The sequence below is a fragment of the Cyanistes caeruleus genome, chromosome 18 (assembly GCF_971803275.1).
Source record: "Cyanistes caeruleus chromosome 18, bCyaCae1.hap1.1, whole genome shotgun sequence".
Lineage (NCBI taxonomy): Eukaryota > Metazoa > Chordata > Aves > Passeriformes > Paridae > Cyanistes > Cyanistes caeruleus.
Window position 1 is genome coordinate 588,928 of NC_141718.1, and position 24,939 is coordinate 613,866.

Sequence of the window (24,939 nt, forward strand, 5' to 3'; positions counted from 1 at the left end):
CCTGCCCTCTGCTCCAAACACACACAGCCCCAGTTCCCCAGCCTGCCCTCTGCTCCAGACACACACAGCCCCAGTTCCCCATCCTGCCCTCTGCTCCAAACACACACAGAGCCCCAGTTCCCCAGCCTGCTCTCTGCTCCAAACACACACAGCCCCAGTTCCCCAGCCTGCCTTCTGCTCCAGACACAGCCCCAGTTCCCCAGCCTGCCCTCTGCTCCAAACACACACAGCCCCAGTTCCCCATCCTGCCCTCTGCTCCAGACACACACAGCCCCAGTTCCCCAGCCTGCCCTCTGCTCCAGACACAGCCCCAGTTCCCCAGCCTGCCCTCTGCTCTAATCATCAGTGGGCTGCAGTGTGACGGGCATTTTTCAAGCCCTGGTGCTGGGAAGGAGAAAATAAATTAATGGGGTATTCTGTGCTGGATTTTAAAGGGCATATAGACTAAGGAAAGCAACTCCCTGCTGCTTTTTATCCCTTTAAGATAAAAAAAAAAAAAAATCTTCTTTTTCACTTTGAAAGTATTTTTTAAAAAAAATAATCAAAGCAACACCAACAATTTTTTTGACACCAGAGAATACTTTTCCCTTGGTATACAGCACATTTATAACACAGCTCAGCTAGCCCTGCGGGTAAAATTTTGTGCTGGGGATCTGCAATTTTCCCAACACAAACCCAACAAGATTTAGTCCATACAATGGCAAAGGCAGTTGACATTTAGCTGGCGAGGCACGCTGGGCTCTCCTCTGCCTCCAGCCTCCACCTCCACAAACGCCTCCCAAAGCTCTGCTCTTGTCTGCTGCTGTTTGTCACTGCCTTGGCAAGCACAGCCAGCCACCAGCACCGTGCACAGGGTGAAACAGTAAAATATTGTGTAAAATGAGGCGCAGTGAAGAGTTCAGGTTCTGTTTGTTCTTAGGCTGGCAAAATCCGGACACTTGGGGAACTTCATTACATCACCTCTCTGCTTCTGGCCAGTCTAGGACTGGTTTCAGGCTCTGGTCTGGCTTCTTTTTTATGAACTCAGACTGGAAACTTCCCTCCCCACAGCAGATGAGATGAATCTCGAGCTCAGAACCTGCCTCAGCTGCTGACCCCTCCTGCAGACCCCCAGTGCCCCAAGCCCGAGGTCAGTGGGGTGTGAGCTCCTCTCCTGCTCCTGCCCAGGGTGCCAGGAGTGCCAGCAGATCCCTGCCCTCTCATTCAGCCATGCTCTGCTGGATGCAAACCATACTCCAGCCCCAGGATTTCCAGAAGGACAGGAAAAAGGGCTTTCCACTTGGAAAAAAAGATGCCAACCATTTGGAAAACAAGGTTTAGCTCTGTGCTAGCTCCCGAGGAACGCTGGGGAGGTGAAGGCCTGCTGTTCCTGAAGAATAACAAGGCTCCTTTCTCTCCAGGAGCTGGCCAGAGATGAAGCAGGGACTCAGAGACCTGGTCAGTACTTTATCTGTGGACTCCATCTGCACTTTTTAAACTTGCTTCTCAACAAATATCTCAAAACTCCAGGCCAGAAAACTGTGCAGATTTCTGCCTAAAACATTCAAGAAGCAGCCTCATATTGGAGACACAAAGGACAGAGAGATCATTTTCATTTTCCACCACTGCTGTCAGAAGGTGTTTGAGCAGGAGCAGCCTTTGGTGTGGCTGCAGTTGCAGCTGAGGTGCCACCTGGGCAGGAACCTGCCTCATCTCTAACCCAAATCTCTCTGCAAAGCTCCTGTGAAGCCTCCTGCCAAGCAAACAGGAACCAATTACAGGTTTTCATTCCGAAAAGAGATTTGAATCCTGCCAGTGTTGACTTGAACCGTGCATTAAAATAAAGCAAGCCTTACAAGCCCCTCATTAATAATTCCTAAACATAACAGTGAGCAGAGCAATGTGCTGAGGCAGCAAAGTGTGAGCTGCTGGCATGGCTGGAGCGTTCAGCCCTGCTGTACGAGTGCTTTCCTTCAGCAGGGCACAAACCCTCCTTTCCATACCCACTCAGGGCACAAACCTCCCTTTCCATGCCCACTCAGGGCACAAACCCTCCTTTCCATACCCACTCAGGGCACAAACCTCCCTTTCCATGCCCACCCTGACATCACTGCCATCCCTTTCCATGCCCACCCTGACATCACTGCCATCCCTTTCCATGCCCACCCTGACATCACTGCCATCCCTTTCCATGCCCACCCTGACATCACTGCCATCCCTTTCCATACCCATCCTGACACTGCCTCTGTCCTTGCAGGGCTGCTGGCAGAGGGAGGCACCACAGGCTCCTCTCAGCCTGGCAGCTGTGGGAGCACTCACACACACCACAGGCCTTGCCCAGCGGAGCTTTTGGGTACTTTCCCCTGAGGTGAACTTCAGACAGGTAATTCAGGAGCAGAAACACTCCCCAGTTGTTTGGTTAGGACTCTGATGTGCCAAAGGCTATCTCCAGTCACTTAGGTAACCCTGCTTTACAAGAGACTAGAGCTGATTCAATTCAGGGTATCATTTTAAATGTCAAGCCTAATTACAGTTTTTTAATAGTTTTAATAATATATATGTATATATAATTATTATTTTAATAAACCCAAAGTAGACATTGTGGTCAGTATATTAGTTCTGGGTTTGTAGAAGCTGTATTCAAATTTCTTCTCTGCTCAAACCTCATGTGTAACCCTGGTAAGTCGTTTCACACCGCTCTGCCTCAGTTTCCCATTGGTGTAATGGCGATAAAATCAGTTCTAACTCCTGGGAGGGAGTGGAACAAGTCCATGAAGATGTGATGTCAGAATTCCACAGAGGGAGGGTTTATACAAAACATAAGAAAATGAGGGGCTTGGTCTCAGAGAGCGTCCATTTGAAATAAGAAATGGATGCAGACAGATGGGAGAGTCCAGCTAAATAATGAAACTATATTAATCATAATGGCAGGTTATAATCCTCAAAAACCAGCAGCCAAATAGTTAAAAATGAAAGTTTTCAGCAGTGCAAGGCTCTCCATGAACATTTAAGACATGCCTCTTTCAAGAATGAAGGCCAGTGTGGGAGGTAACAGAAAGGTGTTTGAAATTAAACAAATAGGTTGATTAGGTAAAGTGTAGATTTTTTTTTACATATGCAGAATAAAAAAGTAGCACAAGGTGGGAGCCAGTGAATGGAGCACTCCAGGTAAACGTGGCTCAGTGTGCAGGTAAATGTTCAGCTCTGCTCTCTCCCTTTCACTAAAGCTCGTGGCAGAGCTTTGGTGCAGAGCTGCTGTGGTGACACTGCCAGCACAGGCAGCTGATGGTGGCAGTCACATCTTTCTCTCAGCTGCCCCTCTTTTATTTCCCCCTCCCAAGCCTATACTGAATTTCTAGTGGTTTTCTTTAATTTCACATGTTGAAAAGACTGAGTGATCCTTTTCCTCAGATGGTCTTTCTAGAACCCCCAACAGAGTGTGAATAATTATTCCCACTCTGTTGGGGCTTTGATAAGACTCTTAGAGCTGCCTTTTGCTCAGCCTCTCAGCCTTTGTTCCTGCTAAAGTTATTTTCTTTCTTAGGGAATGAAAAAACAAGGTAAAAACTGTAACAAGATCAAGCAAAACTGCAATTTTAATAATAGTAATAAGAATTGAAATATTGACTGGAAAACTATAAATGCTTGGTCAAATCCCTCTGGTAAGTGCATAATCACCATGAGTCTTCCCCCAGTTTCCAAGGCAGGACAATTTACAAGAGGAATTGGCCAGAAAGGAGTTTGAGAGGTGTTTGAAGATGAGCTCTGCTCCTGTCTGGGAGCAGTGGCCTGGCCACCTCTTCCAGAGTGAATCCATCTGTGATATTCCATGGATGGCACAGCTTGCAAAGGTTCTGTGGCCTCGCAGGGAATACTGAGACAGCAGCATCCTGAGAGCTGTGGGTGACAGGGAGCCCCAGAGCCATGGAATCAAAGCCACCCTGACCCTGTGGGTGACAGGGAGCCCCAGAGCCATGGAATCAAAGCCACCCTGACCCTGTGGGTGACAGGGAGCCCCAGAGCCATGGAATCAAAGCCACCCTGGCCCTGTTCCTGACCTGTCCCTGCCCCTGTCCCTGTCCCTGTCCCTGTCCCTGGCCCTGGCCCTGTCCCTGGCCCTGGCCCTGGCCCTGGCCCTGGCCCTGGCCCTGGCCCTGTCCCTGTCCCTGTTTCTGTCCCTGTCCCTGTCCCTGTCCCTGTCCCTGTCCCTGTCCCTCTCCTGTCCCTGTCCCTGTCCCTGCCCTGTCCCTGTCCCTCTCCTGTCCCTGTCCCTCTCCTGTCCCTGTCCCTGCCCTGCCCCTGTCCCTGTCCTTGTCCCTGTCCCTGCCCTGCCCTGTCCCTGTCCCTCTCCTGTCCCTGCCCTGTCACCTGTGGCTCGTGCAGGTGTGATGTGAGCCCACAGCAGCAGCAGCAGAGCGAGAGGAGGGCAGCTCAAGAGCAGAGTTTATCCCAGTTCATCCCAAATCAGCCTGTCCCTGCTGCTGGGGTGCTGCTCAGGGAGCTGTACCTGCAGCCCCTGGGCTCCCACAGCCCCCTCATTCCGGGCACTGCAGAGCTGGGGAGCAGCAGGAGATCAAAGTAATGGCACACACAGATATATTGGCGTTTGGAGATTGGGAGATAAATAATTCATACATTGGAAATAGGGTTGGGTTGGGGATATTATAGATTAATTCCATCTCGCACTCTTTTTCCTCACTCCCACCTCCCCCTTTTTTTTTTTGCTAGTGGGAGACCTACTGCCCTTGTCCCTTTCTTCTGATTCCTGAATCTGCCACAGGCGCTGTTAGAATTACAGCAGTGATAAGAAAATATCAGGCGTGGGATTTGAATTAATGCTTTTAGACAAATCTCCATTCCATCTCTAATTCTAATGCTAATTACATTTGCAGATCAAAGCCTGTTCGTTAAAGTTTTGCTTTTGAATACATGTAAAGATTTTACTTTTTTGTTTGATTTTTTTCCCATTTTTTGAGAAATGTTTCTTCCAGTAGAGACCAGATGTTCCTAAAATATCCCTTTGGAGCAGCACAGCTTTGGTGCTCTGTTTTCCTTTCTTTGAGTCTTTTGTCTGCACTGGGTGCAGCATTGTTCTGTTACTGTATAGGCAATCCATCTTTCTGACTTACTTGGTTTCTGTTTAGAAAGTCAGTGATAACTTAATAAGTGAGTGCAAATAATCACAAACATGTTCAACTGCATGCTCAGCATTGCCAACTGCAGGTATGCAAAATTTGGATCAGCTTCAAGAAGATTATGAGATTATGGGGAAGAGATTTGAAATATATAGACAACTGAGTTATTTTTATTTTTCCCTCTGACTCTCAGATTTATATGATTTATACTTCCTCTCTGCTTCCACAACTAGGAGGACTCAAAACTATTGCTTGTCTTTTTGATTTTTTCCCCTGTGTGAAGCAGAATCTTTCTAACACGGGCTCCTTAAACTGGGATTTTCAGATTTTCAGAAACAGAAATATAAATATCGTGCAACTGTTGCTAAAGCCATAAAAACTGGCAGCACAGGCACGATCTCACTGCATCCAGCCTCAGCTTGGCGTGTCCATACACATCCCCAGGATCAGAGCCTATTTTACAAGTGTCAGGTAATGAAAGTCAGGGAAAGTCAGAAATTCTTAACTCCAAAAACACAAGTCAGAGATTTTTAGCACCAGAGCCTCAGGGGATGAAGCAAAAGAGTAGGAGCTCATTTGGGGAGGAAATAAAAAGAAGGGAAAAGAGAACAGTGGGATTGAAGTGTGGAAAGAGGGGATTAGGTGGTGAAAGGGGCTGGGGTACATGCAGGAGGCAGCAGAAAGGGTTCAGAAAAATCCAATTAGTGGAGTATAAATCTAAAAAAGTCAATTTCTGAAATAAAGAGGTGTTAACTTAAGGCAGCTAAGGAGAGGATTAGTCAAGGAAGTGACAGGGAGCAGTTTGGAAAGAGTGGGATTCCTAAAGCTGATCAGGGCTGAAAACAACATCAGATCCCCAAAGCATTCCCCAAAGGAGGCTGGGGCTGCTGAGGAGAGCAGGTCCCTGTGGGGCAGGCACAGGATGCTGACCCAGGGGCTGCTGACCCAGGGGCTGCTGAGGAGAGCAGGTCCCTGTGGGGCAGGCACAGGATGCTCTCCCAGCCCAGCTGCAGACCCAGGGGCTGCTGAGGGTCCCTGTGGGGCACACACCCCTCCCAGCCCAGCTGCAGACCCAGGAGCCGCTGCTGGAGCTCCAGCCAGGGCTCAGTGCAGAACTCTGTGGTCTCTGCAGCCACAGGGGAACAGTCACAGACAGGAATCATCACCTGGGCCAGGACAGAGCTGCACATCTGACAGCCACAGAGCACAGAGGTCCCTGCTCAGCCTCTGCTCCTTCCCCAAACCCCTGTGAGGGTTTCAGGCTCCATCCTGCTGCAGCAGCTAAAGCCCTCCTGCACGCAGCACAGGAACAGCATTTGAAATGCTTCGTGCCCCTCCAAAAAGCTTTGTGCTGCCAGCACTGAGAATCTTTCCTTGGGTGATTTTCTCCAGTGTGTATAAAGTTGAGCCCCTCGGTTCTGTGCCCTTGGCTGCCTCCCTGCTGCCTCTGCAGAAACCTGCAGCTCTCCACTCAGCCAGGGATGCTGCTCTTACACACCTGTGCAAGGGAAAGGAACAGTAACAAACAAACAAACAAACACTGCTCTCTGCTCATTTGATATGGTGCTTTTTTTGATTTCTGTTTTCAACTGAAAAATCAAATTCTGCTCACAGGCACCCACATGTATTTGCAACCAAGTCAGTAACTTCCAATGTTAGTCAATGCATGCAGAGAATTTTGGATATAAATTGGCATCCCTGAAAAAGTCTTTAGCAGAAGACTGTGTATTTGGCAGGAAGCTTGAGATTACCTGGGTGTCTAAGTGCTATCAGAAAAAGCTGCTTCCAGTACACACCTGGGTCTGCTGGAACTCAGTCCCCAGGAATTACAGTATTTATTTTTGAGCAGCATTTGCTGCTCTCTCATCTATTCCCTGGAAGTTCATACACACAGACCTAGAGATCCATCTTGCAGCTGTAGGGATTTCCTGCTGTCACAAGATTATTAGGAAATATCTAACTAGAAGAAATCCTCTTTCCTTTTGTCTTCTAAAATGCTGCAGGATGGAAGAAGACACATCAGGCAGATACAGAAAAGCTGCCATCCCAAAGCTGAGGGTTAGGAAGCATCTCCATGCAGTTGGGAATGCAGCTCCACATGGAAGAGAGAATAAAAATAAAAACACTGAATGTATCAGGCCAAGCTTTTGGCTGGGTAAATCAGCATTTCTCCCTTCAGCTCATGGAACTGTGCCTGTTTATATTGTCTAAGAATCTAGACAGTTATCTGCTCACTGTAGGGATAATCAAAGCTTTAGCCAATTAAATGTTCATTAGGGGCAAGACAGAAAGGAGACCAGGAGCCAAAACTCAGCACCAGTCAGCACTTCTGCTCCTGTTCTTCTATCACAGCAAACATTCCTGTCCTGTGGAACATCTCGTTCTGCACGGGTGACAGGAGCCCACGGAAAACACCGCTTGAGATCTGCTGGCAGCTCCTTATCTCAGAGCCTGGGGCTCCTTCCTGCTCCTGGTGTGTCAGGCTGCTGAGCACAGCACACTCCTCTCAGCACAGGAGCTGCTCACACTAATCACCGACTCACAGGAGCCAGAGCTGGGCTCTGGATACCTTCATGTGGAAAACCACTTCAGAATGGTCTCACAAAATCTCTACAGAATCACACGGCACGAGACCCAGCCTGCAGCCTACCTCTACCATTAATGCAGTGAACAGCTGGAAATCAGGACAGGAGCAGCTAGCCCAAAATGCCATTTCCCCAGAGACTGTCACTGACCCTGGTGCACAGAAATACCAAACACTCCCCTAGCAGGGATGCTCATTTCAGCCACTGCCAGACTCAGCCACCCCTGACTCATGCCCTGCATTAATGGGGGATCCCAGCCACAAGGAATACAAACCAACCCAGGCACCAAGTGGCAGCAACCCCCAGCATTCCCCCTTTGGTTGGATTTATCACTTGAGGGGACTCAAGGGTACAGGCTGTTCTTTCAGTGAGGGTGAGAGGGATCTCATCATCCTGAAGAAAACTCTTTCAAAAGGTGCAGCCAGAATGTGCTGCCTGGGCTGCACAAAGGTTTTAGGAAAGGTGACTGAGTAGTAAAAGGTAAGAACTGGACAAATGTCTTAAAAACAACCCCCTTTTAAGGCTGCTGCTATTTTTATTCATATTATGTCTGTTTTAGTGGTTGCTCAGCTTCTCCCGTGGCTGTGGCTCTGAAGTCTGGGGTTTTTTACATACAACCTTGTCTCCTGTGAGGATGGATATGGCAGGCTGCTCGTAACCCTGTGACTATTGTAGTCATCACCCTTAGGGGCCATGGCTCTCGTATTTACAATGTCTGTCCTAAAACATTTTTCACTTTCCTGGTACAAAGCTATTTTCACGATTTTCAACTGTTTCTGAGGAAGAGAGGAAGATTGTTTTTGTGAGCATCATTCTGCTAAAAGCAGGAAGGAGCTGAGCCAAAGGAAAAGCTATTCCAGCACTCTCAGAAGAGCTGTGAGCTGAGGAGAAGTTCTCTGCCTGAGGACTGAAGAAGGAAACCCAAGAGAACATGTCAGGCCTTTAAGTGGTTAACGTGTGTGGGTTCTCAGCCAACACTGCTCACGATCAGCACATTTGGGTCCAGCTCTGCAGTGTCCCAGCAGTGGTGACACAGGCTTGTGGAGCATTGCTGTGGTGATCCCAGCCCTGCTGCCCCACAGCAGGAGGTGCAGAACATCCTCCTGCCAGCTTTGCAGTCCTCACTCCAAAGAGCACAGTGTGGAGCGTTTCAAAGTGAAGATGAGCAGATTTCCCAGCAGGGATCACATCGGGGCCCATGTTGATCACCTTTCCAGTGGGTTGCAGTGCCCACGGTGCTGCCCTTGGATCCAGGGGGAATTGCATTCCTGGGAGCAGATCTGCAGCCTCCATCTGCACCTGGGCCTGCCACATCTTTGCATCTAGAGACCTTCTTCCCCTTTCAGTTTGCTGTCCCTTGACTTTGTAACCTGGCTGCAGCTTCCCTGAGCAACACCTGCCCCTTCCTCAGTGAGCTCTGATTAGCTCACGGCAGCTGTGGCAGAGAAAATCTTTGTCTTTTGAAGTGTCCATCCTTTGTGCTTTGCTCATTTTCCGCTGGCAGTAACTTCCTGCACCATTCGAGCTCCGAGTGACAAATGGCACAGCAAATCTGGCTCTGCACAAGGAGATTTCTCAAACACTGACCTGGGCGTTGGCAGCCGCTTGCAGAGACAGGCCAGGTGAGTCTCTGATCACGTATTAAACAAAAGCAATTATTTTAATCCACAGTGGTTTAAAGGAGAGAGGAAAAAAAGACTCCCTAATGAAGATTAAATAGCAGAATTCATATTAGAGGATTTCAGTGTGGACTTACGTTCACTAAGATGGAAAATGATTACATAAAATGTGCATGACAATTGAAGCTGCTCACAAACAAGGACAATTTACTGCTAACTTTCTGACTTTCAGCAATTAAGAAACAGTTTAAATGTTTGGGTATTCAGGAGAAGTGCCAGTTTATAAAGACTAGAAAAACAGGCCAAGGTGTAGTTCACAGCTGTAAAATGTGTTTGTATCTCCTAAAATAAAGCCAGGTTTATTGTTATTTATTATTATGCAGATTTGTGTGGGACTCTACACAATCACCAGCTTCTCTTTCAGGGAGGTTTGGAAGCGAAACCTGCAGCAGAATAAATACCAGTATATCTGCTGCAGATTTCCTCTATTTTCATGACTCCTTTCAACCTGCTACTCATTCAAAATACTGTAAAATCCAGAATGAAGTCTAAGTACATTCGTTTATAACATCATTGCAAAAGCACTGATTTCTGCAATATCAAAAATACGTACTGACCTCTACTGTCTTCTAAGCAAAATCCCATTTTCCTCATTGACCATTCTAATTCATAAAGTTCAGTGCTGCAAATGTGAGAATCTCTCAGCAGCCAAGTGCCTGCTTCTGTCTTTTCTAGCAGTGACATTTTGAACATTTTGAACCCGGACCAGGTTTCATCTCCATCCCTGCATTCCTGTAGGAGCAGGAGCTCTGTGGTGCAGGGGACAGAGCTGTTGCAGGGTGCAGGGATGGGGCAGCAGAGCTTGCAGGGAGCCCAGGGAGGGATGGGGCAGGGAGCCCAGGGAGGGATCCTTGCAGGGAGCCCAGGGAGGGATGTCTGCAGGGAGCCCAGGGAGGGATGGGGCAGGGAGCCCAGGGAGGGATGTCTGCAGGGAGCCCAGGGAGGGATGCTTGCAGGGAGCCCAGGGAGGGATGCTTGCAGGGAGCCCAGGGAGGGATCCTTGCAGGGAGCCCAGGGAGGGATGGGGCAGGGAGCCCAGGGAGGGATGGGGCAGGGAGCCCAGGGAGGGATGCTTGCAGGGAGCCCAGGGAGGGATGGGGCAGGGAGCCCAGGGAGGGATGCTTGCAGGGAGCCCAGGGAGGGATGCTTGCAGGGAGCCCAGGGAGGGATCCTTGCAGGGAGCCCAGGGAGGGATGTCTGCAGGGAGCCCAGGGAGGGATGGGGCAGGGAGCCCAGGGAGGGATCCTTGCAGGGAGCCCAGGGAGGGATGGGGCAGGGAGCCCAGGGAGGGATCCTTGCAGGGAGCCCAGGGAGGGATGCTTGCAGAGCTCCATCAGCAGTGCAAGTTCTGCACGTGTAGAGCAGGGACACAAACTCCAATTAATGTGTTTACAGAGGAAGAGGCTGCTTCCAGCGTGCTGCTCCAGCTGAGCTGAGAGTGACTTCCCAAGATAAGCCCCTGCTGTTCCTCAGCTCTGAAATCAGGTGAGTCAGGTGGGGCGGTGGGAGCTCAGGCAGCACAGGGAATTTGCCGTGGTGAATTTGAAGTGCTTACATTGCAGTCTGCAGTGCAGCCTTCACCTGCTTGCTGCCTGCTTTGTTATTTACTGTAAATTCCACAAACCTTGCCCTGTGTTGATAAGGAGTTTTAGTGCTCAGCTTAGTCCCCCAATTTCCCCTTTTCCCAAAAGCTCCTGTTATAAATGCAAAGGCAATTTCGGGTTATATAAAAGAGAAAATTTATTATCAAACAATAATAAATTCGAACAAAGAGAAAAAACCACAATAAAATAAGCAGCGCAGCGCTGGGTGGACAGGGTCTATACGCAAGGTATAGGTGCTCCCAAATCCACGCCTGAGAGTCCTTTGGCCTGGGTTTTTATAGGAAGTTTGTGTCCCGAGGCCAAATTCCAAGCAGGCACCCTTTGCTAAGAGGTTCTTGATTGTTCGAAGAATAGATTTCCTGGCACCGGAGAATAGAGTCAATAGACGTTGGGCAGAGGCTCCTCATATGTAAAGAGGTCCAGGATGTCTTTTTGATATCATTTTGGTCCGGGCCATTAGGGTGGAGCGGTGGCACCCATCCTGGAGCCGATGGCTATCTCGGCTGGCTCTTCTTCCTTTGTCTAGTTTCTCCATTTCTCCAGCACAGGTGGGCAGGGCGGAGATGCTCGGGCTCGGCGATATCTCGTCCGGGCCCGTTCTTTTGTTCGTTTGATGGCCCGTGTCCTGCCCATTCTTTCGGGGCTGATGTGCCTGCTTGCGATTGTTATCTGGGTGCTTGGCTGCAATCTGTTGCTTTGGAAGAGAAATCCTGCCTCGACTTGGAGGAGGATTTCTCATTCCATATTTTCATCATTTACAATCACATATACTTTATTTAAACCTTTTCTTTCGAATTTTTATTCATCCAATTCTTTATTACAGTCCCCCACTTAATAATTTGACTACATTAAAAATTCGTATTATTTTATTCAATCTTACAGAGGGATGAGTGTGAGATTAACCACATTCACTTTTCTCTCAGTCTGATATTTTGCTTTTAGGATTTAACTCGTCTTCATCTCTGGAGAAACAGAATACTTGGTCAAATTGTAAACATACTCGGTTAACTTCACTTTTTAACAAATCTAAAATTATTGGTTCATTATTGAAGGAAGCTTTTGTTTCATGTTTTAAATTTCTATCTTCTTAATACATTTTTTCACTTATAGTACACGTTTTCAAGTTCGCTTTATTGTAACATAGGATTGATTTTGAAATATGCTACAAAGGTGGATTGTCTTTTCCTTCTGATCTAGATGGTCTTATTACATTGACTATAAATTGAAATCGGAGGAATCCCTCCCACTTCTCTCTTGTACCTGAAGTGGGTAGTTTTGATCTTTTGTCTTTCAGGAGTTTGAAACTGCCCGTCTTTAAAACTTGCCTCTGAGCGGTAACATCAGACCTCCCCCTTTAATTTACAGATCTTATACTGAGTGCTGTTGGAAAAACACATCCCCTTTTGCAGTTCTGGAGGACAGTCAATCTTTCGTCCGGTTTCTGTGGCAATCTGACACTGCTCACACTTCTCTAGGGGACTCTCCCCCTGGAGGTACCTTGGGACTCATTCCCTCGGCTAAGCACACGGCTAGGTTCAGGACTATCAGGATTCCCCACCATTGCATCCCTCTGCCTTGCCCTTCGCCCGTATAGGAACATACGGCAGGGATTATCATCTTCTCGGCAGCAGGGACTGTCTTCAGGGGCCCTGGTAGTCCTTAAGGCGTGCCTTTTTTTTTTTTTTTTTTTTTTTTGAAAGTAGCTCACCGAGACGATTTAGTTGGGTCTGTCCTACACAGTACTTTAAACTTTAATTGTTTTTCGGCCCTCGATTTCTAAAGCCTTGGCTTTGGAATCTAACTGGCCTCTTAACCCCTTTTGGAACAATAGGAACCACTCAGGAGAGTTTAGTTCCAAGGACCCCGCCCGGGTGGCAAGTGTTAAGAAACGGCTAGTCTCCTCCTGTTCTTTCTCTAGACACTTTGTGCACAATCCTTTAGGTTTGTACCCTCTTAAACAGTGGGCTACCCAAATCTGTTTACAATAAGCACACTCGAAGTGGATAAATGGAAAACAATTACAATCAGGATTAATACAACTTATCTGGTCGTCACTTGTCATTTGTGATGACGCCGGCGTTTGATTTTCAGCTCTCTCGGAGGTGTGGTGACTTTCCTCTCGGAGGAGTTGTAATCTGTTACTTTTTTTCACTCGAGGTGAGTGTGTCCAGCTCCTTTCTGCAGTCCGGACAGCTGTGTCTGTGGTCAGGAGGACGAGAAACGGTCCTTCCTAGTGAGGGTTGAGGGGGAGCTCTTTCTAAGCTTTGATCAGGACTTTATCCCCAGGCTGCATTTGGTGTATGGCAAATCCCAGTGTTGTGCTTTGGGGAATCAGTCTTCTTTTCTGCAGATTGGTTAACAAAGCCGCTCGTTTTGCCTTTTTGTCTGCCAGGTTGTTACCTCGGGTGTGGAACTGCCATCCTGTTTGGTGTCCTTTTACATGGACAACTGATATTTCTTTTGGTTCTCTGACAGCCTGTAGAATTTGTCGAATGATTTCTCTATGGATTAACTCTTTTCTTTTCGTATTTATCAGACTTCTTTTTCTCAAATTTTCTTAAAAGTATGTACTACTTTAAAAGCATACCGCGAATTTGTATAGATGATCCCCCTCTTTCTTTTTAACCCCTGGAGGGCTCTCAGGAGAGCATAAAGCTCGCAAGCTTGTGCAGACCAGCTTGCTTTCAGGGGGCCTGATTTCACAATGCTTCCTGATATGCCATTCACTATAGCATATCCTGACTTTCTTTTTCTTTCAACAACTTTTGAGGATCCATCTATAAATTACTTTTCTCTTCTTTCTAACTCCTGATTTTCTAAATCTGGTCTAACTTTAGTTTGCAATTCCACAGTTCCAATGCAATTGTGTAATAGTTTCTCTGTTGGTTCTCCAAACAGGAACTGCGCAGGATTCTGCACAGTAGTGGTTCTTAATTCTAAACCAGGCGAGCTGATTAAGATGGCTTTATATTTCAGAAGCCTCAAATCAGTCAACCACTTTTCCGCTTTTTGTTGTAAGATATTTCTTACATCATGTAGACTATCAAGGGAGCTCCGAAAGTTACCCTTTTTTTTTTTTTTTTTTTTTTTTTTTTTTTTTCTTTTTCTTACTAATAAATCCACTGTCACAATTGCTTGCAAACAAGTAGGCCAACCCCAACTAACCGGGTCTAAAAATTTTGAGAGAAACCTTATGGGCTTCTTTTTTCTGCCCACTCTTGGGTCAGAACTCTTTGTGCTGCTTGTCTATTCACATCTACGAATAATTGAAATTCTTATTGGTATCCGGTAAAGTTAGTACGGGGGCAGTTATGAGTGCATCCTTTAATTTCTGAAAATTAAATTCATTTTGCTCAGTCTATTTCAACTTATCAGTGTTTAACCTTTCATACAGAAATTTTACTTTTTCACTAAATCCTTCAATTCATTGTTTGCAATATCCCAGGAGCCCCAAAAATTGTCTTATCTGTCTTTTTTGTTTTTGGGGCAGGGAGTGCAAGAATCCCTGCTACTCTCTCAGGGTCTAATTTCTTTTTCCCTTGAGATATCCAATGACCAAGGTATTTTACTTCGGGCTCTGTGAATTGCAATTTGGATTTAGATACTTTTAACCCCTTCTGTCTCAAGAAATTCAGTAAGGAAATCGTGCTTTTCTTCACCTTTTCTTCCGTCGTTCCGGCAATTAACAAGTCATCTACATATTGTAACAATTTTGTCCCCTCCTCTGGAATGAATTGGGTGAGTAGTTGTTCCAGAGCCTGTCCGAACAGATTTGGGGATTCTACAAACCCCTGTGGGAGGACGGTCCATCTCAGCTGTTGCTTTCGGTTTGTGTCCGGGTCCTCCCACTGAAAGGCGAAGAAATTTCTACTCTTTTCATCTACAGGGCAAGTTCAAAAGCATCTTTTAAATCGATTACACTATACCATACATCTTTAGGTGAGAGCCTGTTCAGTAAAGTGTAAGGACTGGCCACCACCGGGAATCTGGTTCGGGTTCTAACATTTACAGCTCTGAGGTCCTGAACTAATCGTAAACTGCTATCTGTTTTTCTTACAGCCAGGATGGGGGTGTTATGCTGAGACATACAGGGTTCCAGGGTACCCCCTTTAAGGAGGTCGTCAATTACTTGTTTTAATCCCCTTTTCCCTCCCATCGGGATGGGATATTGTTTGATCCTTATAGGGTCTTCAGGGTCCTCGTTTTCTATTTTAATAGGCTTGATATCTAATTTCCCTATTTTTCCTTTTGAGTGCCACACTCTAGGGTTAATTTCTTCTTCGTCTTTGGGAGTCAGTTTGAATATTTTACTACTAATTCAGAGTTTTTAACAACGATATTAATTCTTAATGCAACAATCATGTCTCTTCTTAATAAATTATAATCTGCTTTTTCTACAAGCAATAAATTTCTTAAACAAATTTTATTTTCCGATTCTATTCCTACATCTCTATTACAGATACTTTGAAAGGATCCCCCTTGATTCTAATTACAAAAACTTTTTCCTTGCTTGTCACACACCCCTCTGGCAATTTCTGCAGAGTACCTCTCTCTGTTCCAGTGTCCACTAAAAAGCTTACTTCCTGCCATTGGGGACTCACTTTTAATTTTATCAAGGGCTCCTTGGATGTTCTTGTCCTCAAATTAAAGAGCCTCTGACAGCCCTAATCTTCTTGAAAAATCTTTTCATTTTTTTTTTTTTTCTTTGCCTGCAATCCTGCTGAATGTGTCTTACTTTCTTACAGTAGTAACATTTGGGGAGCTCTCTCTGTGGGGTAGGGGCTGCCTTGTGAGTGCTTTTCTGTTTTCTAGGTAGTGTTTTAAACTTACCTTGTGTTTGTTCTTGCTTTTGGACTTCTTTGACCGCAGCTACCAAAACCTTAGCTTACAGTCTCTGTTTTTCATCTTCCTTTCTCATATATACTTTTTGAGCTTCCCTCAGAAGCTCTTGGAGGCTTTTATCTTGTTACCTGTCAATATTTTCTAATTTCTTCCTAATGTCTTCTCAGGATTTGGCAACAAATTGTGTTTTTAGTAAGACCTCTCCCACGGGAGAGTTCGGGTCAGTTCCAGAGTAGATCTGAAAACTTCGCCGTAACCTCTCTACTCATTCCGTGGGCGATTTCTCCCTCCCTTGGCATTCCCCGAACACTTTACTAATGTTTTTGACCTCGGGGAACTGCCTCTCTTATTCCCTGAACAATCATGTTTCTTAAATCCACCATGCTCTGCCTGCCCTCCTCCCTGGGCATTCCAGCTCGGGCTTACGCTAGGCCATTTCTGGTCACCTGGTGTCCCCTGTGGACTGCGTCGGTCCCAGTCTCTGATACCGGCTTGTTTAATCCTTTCTCTTTCCTCTTGATTAAAACAGGCGATCTCAGGATGGCCATAAGATCATCGTATGTGTAAATACTACTTCCTAAAAAGTTATCCAGCTTTTCAGCCACACCAAAGGATCGTCTAACAATCGCCCCATCTCCTTTTTAAACGCTCGCACATCCCCGGAGTTAAGAGGAACATTCACAAATCTAATCACTCCCGGGGCTGTCGGTACTTCCCTGAGAGGGAACAACCGGTGCTCATTCTCACTACTCTCTCCCCCCCTCCTCGCCCATCATTTTTGCTTTCAAACGAGTTCTACTTGCAGGAGGGGAACTGAGGTTTGTGGGGGTTTTCCCTTTTGTTGATTGTGGGAACTCCCCTGCCACCCGGTTACCGGTAGGGACCCCTTCAGTTAAGTGTGAGGGTCCCGGCTGTGGCGGCCGGACCGGCAAGGACGGATAGAGCTGTCTCCAGCCTTGTGCCGGAGAAACCTCTGAAGAGACTCCTGTGGCTGCGGTGTTTGCAGGCGGGGAAAGGGGAAGGGCTGCTGGCATCGCTGCCAGCACCGAGTCTCCCGCTTGAGACACATGCATCTCAGTGGGTTGGTCTCGGGGGCCCGAAGGTGCTGAAGGCACCACTTGATCTGGGGACGACGGCCCAGCCAGTCCATGGTACGGGGGAGGTAAGTGGTCAAGGGGTTCTCAAGATTCAGTTTTCGACTCACGTTTTTCTTTTTGTTTCATTGGGAACAGCTCTACTCTGGCGTTTAACCAGAGCTTAGCATATTCCTTCTCCTCGGGGTCCGAGGGGTCCTTGTTCTCCACATAGGAGAACAACTTATTACAGGTCTATTTTTTCAGATGTGCCTAACACTGGCTAAGTAAGGTGACTTCTCAACTCCTGTCTTCCCCAAACTTCTATACAATAATGTATTAATTTTTCTTTCGATTTCCCTTTCCTCAGGGGACAATCTTCCCAGTGTTTTAACATTTACTTCAAGGGACTTTCCAGCGGGATGTCTGGTGATCTCTCCTCCGGATTGGAGGGATTTTTCCCTGTGCTCTTCCTTTGTAGCTTACTTTTTCTCTGCTCTATACTTCGCAAATATACTCGTTACACGTCCACCTTTCAAATGTGCTCACCACAGGCTAAGTGAGGTGGTTTCTCAGTTCTTGCCCTCCCCAGACCTCGGCACAATACCAGATCATTTTTGCTTTAGATTTCTTTTTTTCTCTCAGGGCAATTTTCCCAATATTTTAACATCCATCCTAAGGGACTTTCCGGTGGGATGTCTAGTGATCCCTTCTCTCTCTCAGAGGGACCCTTTTCAATACCCTTTTTCTGTATCTTACTTTTTCTTTGTCTCATATTGAAAAATATCTTACTTTTCTTGCGTTGTGTTCGTTCCGCCTTTACCAGATGAATCAAAGTCTTTGCTAATACTCACCTCGCAGTTAGCTGTACTGGAGTCTCTTGTATTCAGCACTTCGATTCTCTCTTGGACTTTTGCCTAGGCCCGTTGACTGAAAGGGTTTACTAATTCCCGAGCTCGACAGGACGTCCTCTTCCCCTTTCAGCCTCCTGTGATCGGTCCCCCAGGACCTCCTTCGTCCCAGGTTTTTACAATCGTGTAAAGAGAGAACTTTCTCACACCGAATCGCTTCCTTCTTGGCCGGCCAATTCCCTCGCGGGAGGATGGAACCGCGACCTTGAAGTCCGCACTCGCTTCGTGATCAGATCACGTCTCACACAATCGCCCAATCACCAGCTCAACCTCACAATACTTACAGCTATTTTCCTGCGAGGGTGTCTTCGTGCACAGATGACTTTTTACGAGCTACCAAGCCGCGGCTTTCTCGAAGGCTCCTTGCCTTCCCGAGCTCTCTGGATCCTTTCTCCCTTTTTATTGTGGTTTTTCCTTAGCCTAAATTTGGTTCGGATATAGGAATGTGCTGCGGAGGTTCTCGGCTCACCAGGCCGCTAAAATCAGCGGGGGTACCCGTCCTGGGTAGCGAGATTCTCCTGCAATTTCTCCTATCCGAGTCACGGCACCAATCTGTTATAAATGCAAAGGCAATTTCGGGTTATATAAAAGAGAAAATTTATTATCAAACAATAATAAATTCGAACAAAGAGAAAAAACCACAATAAAATAAGCAGCGCAGCGCTGGGTGGACAGGGTCTATACACAAGGTATAGGTGCTCCCAAATCCACGCCTGAGAGTCCTTTGGCCTGGGTTTTTATAGGAAGTTTGTGTCCCGAGGCCAAATTCCAAGCAGGCACCCTTTGCTAAGAGGTTCTTGATTGTTCGAAGAATAGATTTCCTGGCACCGGAGAATAGAGTCAATAGACGTTGGGCAGAGGCTCCTCATATGTAAAGAGGTCCAGGATGTCTTTTTGATATCATTTTGGTCCGGGCCATTAGGGTGGAGCGGTGGCACCCATCCTGGAGCCGATGGCTATCTCGGCTGGCTCCTCTTCCTTTGTCTAGTTTCTCCATTTCTCCAGCACAGGTGGGCAGGGCGGAGATGCTCGGGCTCGGCGATATCTCGTCCGGGCCCGTTCTTTTGTTCGTTTGATGGCCCGTGTCCTGCCCATTCTTTCGGGGCTGATGTGCCTGCTTGCGATTGTTATCTGGGTGCTTGGCTGCAATCTGTTGCTTTGGAAGAGAAATCCTGCCTCGACTTGGAGGAGGATTTCTCATTCCATATTTTCATCATTTACAATCACATATACTTTATTTAAACCTTTTCTTTCGAATTTTTATTCATCCAATTCTTTATTACACTCCCCAGCTTTTCTAATGACACGTTTATTTTGGTGACTGCAGTGTTTTTGTGTGCCCTCACCCCGGCAGCAGCACACGTTAATTCATCATAAAATTACAACACAACAAAAAGAGTGCTGGCCCTGTACTGGTGTGTAATTAAAGCATGGTCATCCAGGGAAACCTGAGTTCCCTTTTGCAGGGAAACCTGTTGTAATTCAGAGCAGTTAAAGGCAGCAGTTATTCAGGCAGGGTGATTCTCTCTCCGTATCTCCTCTTAGATGGGAATCTTGGGGAGGATCTGTGATGTGGGCACACAGGAGGAGCTGCATCTATTCCACCTCAGGCTCTGATTTCACAAGCTTAACAAAACCGGATTGACTCCAGAACGGATCAACAGACTTCTAGCAAAAGCAACTTGTGCTACAGGAAATGTGGGGACATAACAGGTTCAGCTTGGTGCTGATCACACACCCTCACCAGAGGATTCACTGGTGCTTTCAGCAGGAAAGGCTGCTGCACTCTCTTCTGACTGGAGCTGTTTTGGGTTCTCCTCACCAAAATGGGTGAATTGATGCTGTGCCTGCTTTAAGCTTCCTTTGGCTGCCTTCAGGTGAACTCTCTCATTTCCCCCCTGGCTGCTGAATTTATTCAGCCATTGTGCCTCATCTGAAGCACAGAACAAGAGGTACATGAAATGGAATAAAGACTAAGAAGTTTAAGAACAAATTGAAATTTGTCTCCTTCTCTATTTCTAAAAGCAAATCTCATCATTCACCACAACAACAGAGAGGGACAGAGCCCTTCTTCCAGATGACAGTGAGCTGTGGGTGAAGGTGTTTGCAGCCAGCTCAGCTTGTTTATGAGATTCCCTTCATGTGCACAAGAGGCACAAAGGATGGATCCTGCTGAAATTCCAACATCCACGGTGTACGTGAAGGGCTTGTCCCAGCACGCTGCAAGAGAGGGAAAAGTCTGCAGGAGCTCTGTGCTGACAAGGCTCAGGAATTGAATGACTGATTAGAAATGGCTACTTGTTAATTCCATTTTTTCCAGGAACAAAAGCTCAGTTTTAACCTGATGGCAAGAGAATCCCATGGTATAAGGACTCTGCTGCTGCCAGCCTCTGCCCACCACCGTTCTGGCCCTATTCTCACAGGTCTGTGTTTGCTGACCACACTTACTGCTCTGCACAGGCCCCTACCAAGCTGTGCAGGCAAACAGAAGTGGTGCAATGCCACAAATCCTCCTTTGAGATGTGCCTGGAGACTGGGAAACAAATCAGACAAGGGAAAAACACTCCTTCCATTGCATTTCTCTTTTTTATATCTTAGTATGGCCTTTAATTGCTCAGTCACCTGGCTGGAGAGTTCACCTGGAAGGAATGCAGTGACTTGGGCTCACACCGGTGGAGCACCAGGTTGTAACAGTGAAGTTTCAAGGAGTAAAGAAAGGGGAGAATAGTTCATGGTGTATCAGATATTTTAGAAAAACAGGAACTTCCAAGAATGTCAGCACTGTTCCCTTTTCATTGCTCTGACTCTTCAAATTTTTCCTCTTGCACCAAAATAGACTATTTGTTTATTACAGCAGGAACTAATATTTTCCCTGTAGCCAGTTAAAAGAAATACATCCTCTTTGTGGCTTTGAAAATCCCTACAGGATTATGAATGAATACTTCAAGAGTGTATTATAAATTCAGACATGTCTATTGGGCTTTCAAGTATCACAGCGGGAGCTTCTTACTGAGGCAACCTGAGGGTAAAGGCTTTCCCACCTTTCCAAAGTGACTCCTCCCACAAAATTTTCTTGGGCTGAAGTTAAAAAAAAAAAACCACCACCCTACCTAGTTCAGCTTCTTAGAGCTACTTCATTCTGAGCAGAACTGAATGTAGATCTAATTTAGTAGAGTCCCGTCCCCAGCCGTCGCTCGCTTTTCCTGCCGCTCGCAGTACCTGCACACTCTTTAATGCAGCTTGTTGCTGGAAACCAGAGCTCTTCTCATTCCAAAGTCTGAGCAGGCTGGCTGAGGAGCTTGCCTGGCATCCCAGGCTGTCCTGGATGTGCCCTGAGCACCTGTCATTACCTGGCCCAAATTCTGCGAGCTCCGTTTGTTTTCCAGCCGGCAGAGCAGCATTAGCCACAGCCCATCCTGCATCCCCTGCTGTGAGTGCTGAAGCAGCAACTTTGCCATGTTTTGATCAGATGCACTCAGCACTGACATATAAATCAGGGACAGCGCTGAAGGGAGCGGGGAGGAATCGGCAACAAAGAGGCAAAATCAAGGGCAACTTGGAAGGGAAGGATGGGACTAAAGAGAGTTTTAAAAGCACATGGCTTTGAATCTATATGTACTTACTTCTAAGGGGGATGAGGGCTGTTGCTGCTTTTAAAAGAATTCACATTTTTTCAGGCTTTTGAATGCACATCGCCCCCAGAAAAAACCTGCAGTGGGCTGAGCCTCGGAATGAGCTCCAAGATGAAAATGAGTTTTAGCTGGAAACTGAAGGGCAGTTGTTAAAAACTCCTGTCAGGCCGTCTTTGAAATTAAAGAACCACCTGCAGCAACTGGTGTAGGTGGTACTTGTAACACTGTGCATGATGCTGACTCCATGGCTCAGCAGATGTGCATGGGTGTAGCTCCCTCAGACAGAAAGGCTCAGACATAAAAACACCTCTTTAGGGGTATCAGCGCAAAGGACAGCACCTTAGCAAGAAAAGCTCACAGAGGATGGGGATCTTCCGAGGATTTTACCTCACCTGTGAAACATCAGAGAAAAGCTGGTGCCAAGGTGCTCCAATATTGCAGCAATGGAGAATTAAACTGTTCTTAAAATATGCAGGACACAGAGCAAGGAGATGAGGAGAGCTGTGCTGTGTCTGGTCATGTCTAGTGCCCAGGTGTGTGCTCCTAACACTTGAGCAGCAGCTCTGTGGAAGTCACAGCCACTAAGGAAATCGTCTTTCAAAGAAAACTTCCAGAACAAGACGTACTTGTTCCTGCATTATGCTGCAATTACAGCGAAATCCAAGGATCTGTAGAAATTCTGACTGTCTGAACTCTCACTTTAAAACATAAAAGCCATTGGGTGCAGAAGCAAAACGTGCATGTGACAATACACACACACTTCCAAATTCTTGCACATACATTCTGTTTTAAACATGGACAGAATTCTCTCCAGTCTCTTCAAATACTGTTTAAATATTAAATGAATAATGTACAGGCACTTTGGCAGGACAGGGATCTGAGACAGCCTCTCCTCAAGCACTTCTCAGCACAATCTGGGCTGAACTTTGAGAAGGTGTAAGAGGGGGAACCTGCAAATCAATGACACGAGTCTATTTAAAATCAGCACAACAAATGACAAGAAAACCCTACAATTTCATCCAAGCTTGACTAGAAGGCAAAAGCCCGCTCTTAGTTCTTCCATTTTATAGTGAACTTCTTGGTCTGAGTCCAAGATTTCTGCATTTCCATTGATAAAACTGAAGACCAGCTTTGTCTGATGCTCTCTGTCTGGCTTATTAAACCTGCTAATTTGTACTTCTAACTATAAATATAGAGATCATAACCCAGGTCGAGCACTTTCTAAAATCCCCTGATGCAGACTCACACAGGACAATATAACCACTAGTTTTAGTTGGCAGAAACAAGGATGGAAGCAATAAGATCTTAAGCACTGGAAAAAACAAGATTGTTATCTCGGTTTTTCAATGCTATTAGGAGAGAAGTAGCCAGCAATATGTAGGTCATCGTCAGTAGCTGCTTTGGCAGTCTGTGAACAATTTAAAGGAAGGAAGAGGTTTCCCTTTGTGGCGGAATAAGTTACTCTATATCCATGGAGGAGCTGTGTCTCAGCCCAAAGGGAGCAGCATTATCAGCAGATGAATGAACAGGGCATTCTGTGTTATGCCAGGAGCGCTGTCTTTGGAAACAAGGGAGACAAGGAAAGTGGATTCAGGGTGGCTTTTATTTCCCTGTCTGCCATTGTAAGGCGGCTCCTCCATTAACTCATTCTTGTCAGGCTGAATGGAAAGTGACAGCGAATAGCTCAGCAGCATCTGCTCGCAGTCCTGCGGCAGCCCCGGGGCTCCGAGTGCCCGTGGGCACAGCCAGGGCTGGCAGCTCATCCCACGGAGCCACTCGGGACAGCTGGGGGAAGCAGGGATGTGCTCGGGGCCAGCTCCTCTTTGGGACACCTGGAATCTCCAGTTCCTACCCCTGCCCTGGTGAAGAATATGCTGAATAGAAATGTTCTGTTTCTGGCCAGCCTCAGCATCTGTTCACATCTGCACACCCCTGTAACACCCAAACAGCAGAAGCAAACCAGGCTGGGTCCTGCAGGTCGGGTTTGGTCCTGCCATCAGTTTTGGGGGACTCACTTTGCTCCCTCTGCCAGGCAGGACAAATCCTGCCTTCAATCACCCCAATGACCACTTCTGGCTGATGTGTCCCAGCATTGCCACAGTGATGCTCTCACAAACCTCCTGGATGAGTTTTCTTGTGTTGTCCTGGTGCCATTTTTTGTGCTGTGGCTCATCCTCACCTGTGCCCTTTTCTGAAAGGAGTACAAGGAAGAAAACCCTCAAAAGTGGGACATATTTTCCCAGTTATAATCTTCACTGTTTCCTTCCTTTTCTATCCCTCCCCTTTTTTCACTAGATTCTTTTGCAGTGGCCTAGATTTAACATCCTTTTACAGCTGATTCTTGTGGCTGCAAAGCCCTGCTAATATCACATTGTACTAGTCAGAAAAAAATATTTAGGGCAGGGAGAGTCTTTTGGTCTGTGTTAGCACACAGATGTCTCAAGACAGGACTGAAACTCAGAGGTGCTGCTACAACGTGAATGGCAGCAGGAGATTAAACATATTTATATCTGTGTATAGAGAATGGGGAAGGTAAATATGTCTAGAATGTCAAAGGGAAACTGCTTACTGCCTTTATTTCTGAGCCATAATCACCCCACTCCCCTTTATTTTTTCAGACATCACCTATTTCTTTACCTTCCCTTCTGTAACCCCTTTCCTCAGCCTTTCTGTACCCTTGATATTCCTCCTGCTGACTTATTGGTGCATTGTTCACAGCCACTCACCGGAGCAGAAGGTAACAATGGGAATGATCTCCCGAAACAATTCTTAAAATCATCACCGGAAAATTCTGCTGCTCCAAAGCAGCTGAAAGAGGACAATTCCCAAACAGGGCAGCACAAGGCCATGCATGCATCTGTATTTCTGTATTTCCACCGGCCACAAGTCCAGAGAGGTTCCTGGTTTCCCTTGAGCAGCCACTAATTTCTGTGTGCTCGTCACGGATCACCATCTGCTCCCTTCTGCTGATTCAGTGTTTGCATGGCTGAGCTCTGTTCCAGACCTTGCAGCAATTTGGAAAGCAAAACCCATGAAAAACAAACCTTGCTTCTACTTTTTTTCCCCCAGTTGCTATTTTTAAACCAGAAAATGTCACAGTTCTGCTTTGGGACACAACCAAAATAAAGCAGTGATTCAGAGGAAAATAATAAAAGGGCCAAGAATAAGGGAATGAGGATTTCTGCAATCTGTTCTAGCAGGACACAGAACCACAGGGTAAACCTTGCTTTGGAGAACTTGCAAGTGACTCAAGAGCTGCGGTTCCCTTCCCTCAGTGCAGGGACTGCAGAATCAAAGGGCTGTTTGCATCCACAGCATCCAACAAACCAGCGTGAGGGTCCCGGGAATTCAGAGAGCATCCTCCCCCAGGGCTTTGAGTGGGCCTGCTGCATGTGATGCTTTGTTCCCTGGCAGAGATCCTTGCTCTGCTCCAGAGGGGCTGTGTCAGGATGGGTGAGCTCAGCTCCCTGAGTGCCCTGCATTGTGTGGGCTGCTCATC

General features: G+C 46.7%; 1 long non-coding RNA gene across 1 annotated transcript; it reads right to left on the reverse strand.

Annotated features, from left to right (window-relative positions):
- Positions 1–8,214: 8,214 nt before the first annotated feature.
- Positions 8,215–23,032, reverse strand: LOC147649864 (uncharacterized). Its single transcript, XR_015277862.1, has 3 exons — positions 19,094–23,032; positions 10,699–11,072; positions 8,215–10,575 (listed from the first exon to the last, which is right to left on the reverse strand). It is a non-coding gene; the product is annotated as an uncharacterized LOC147649864 (long non-coding RNA).
- Between the last annotated feature and the right edge of the window lie 1,907 nt (positions 23,033–24,939).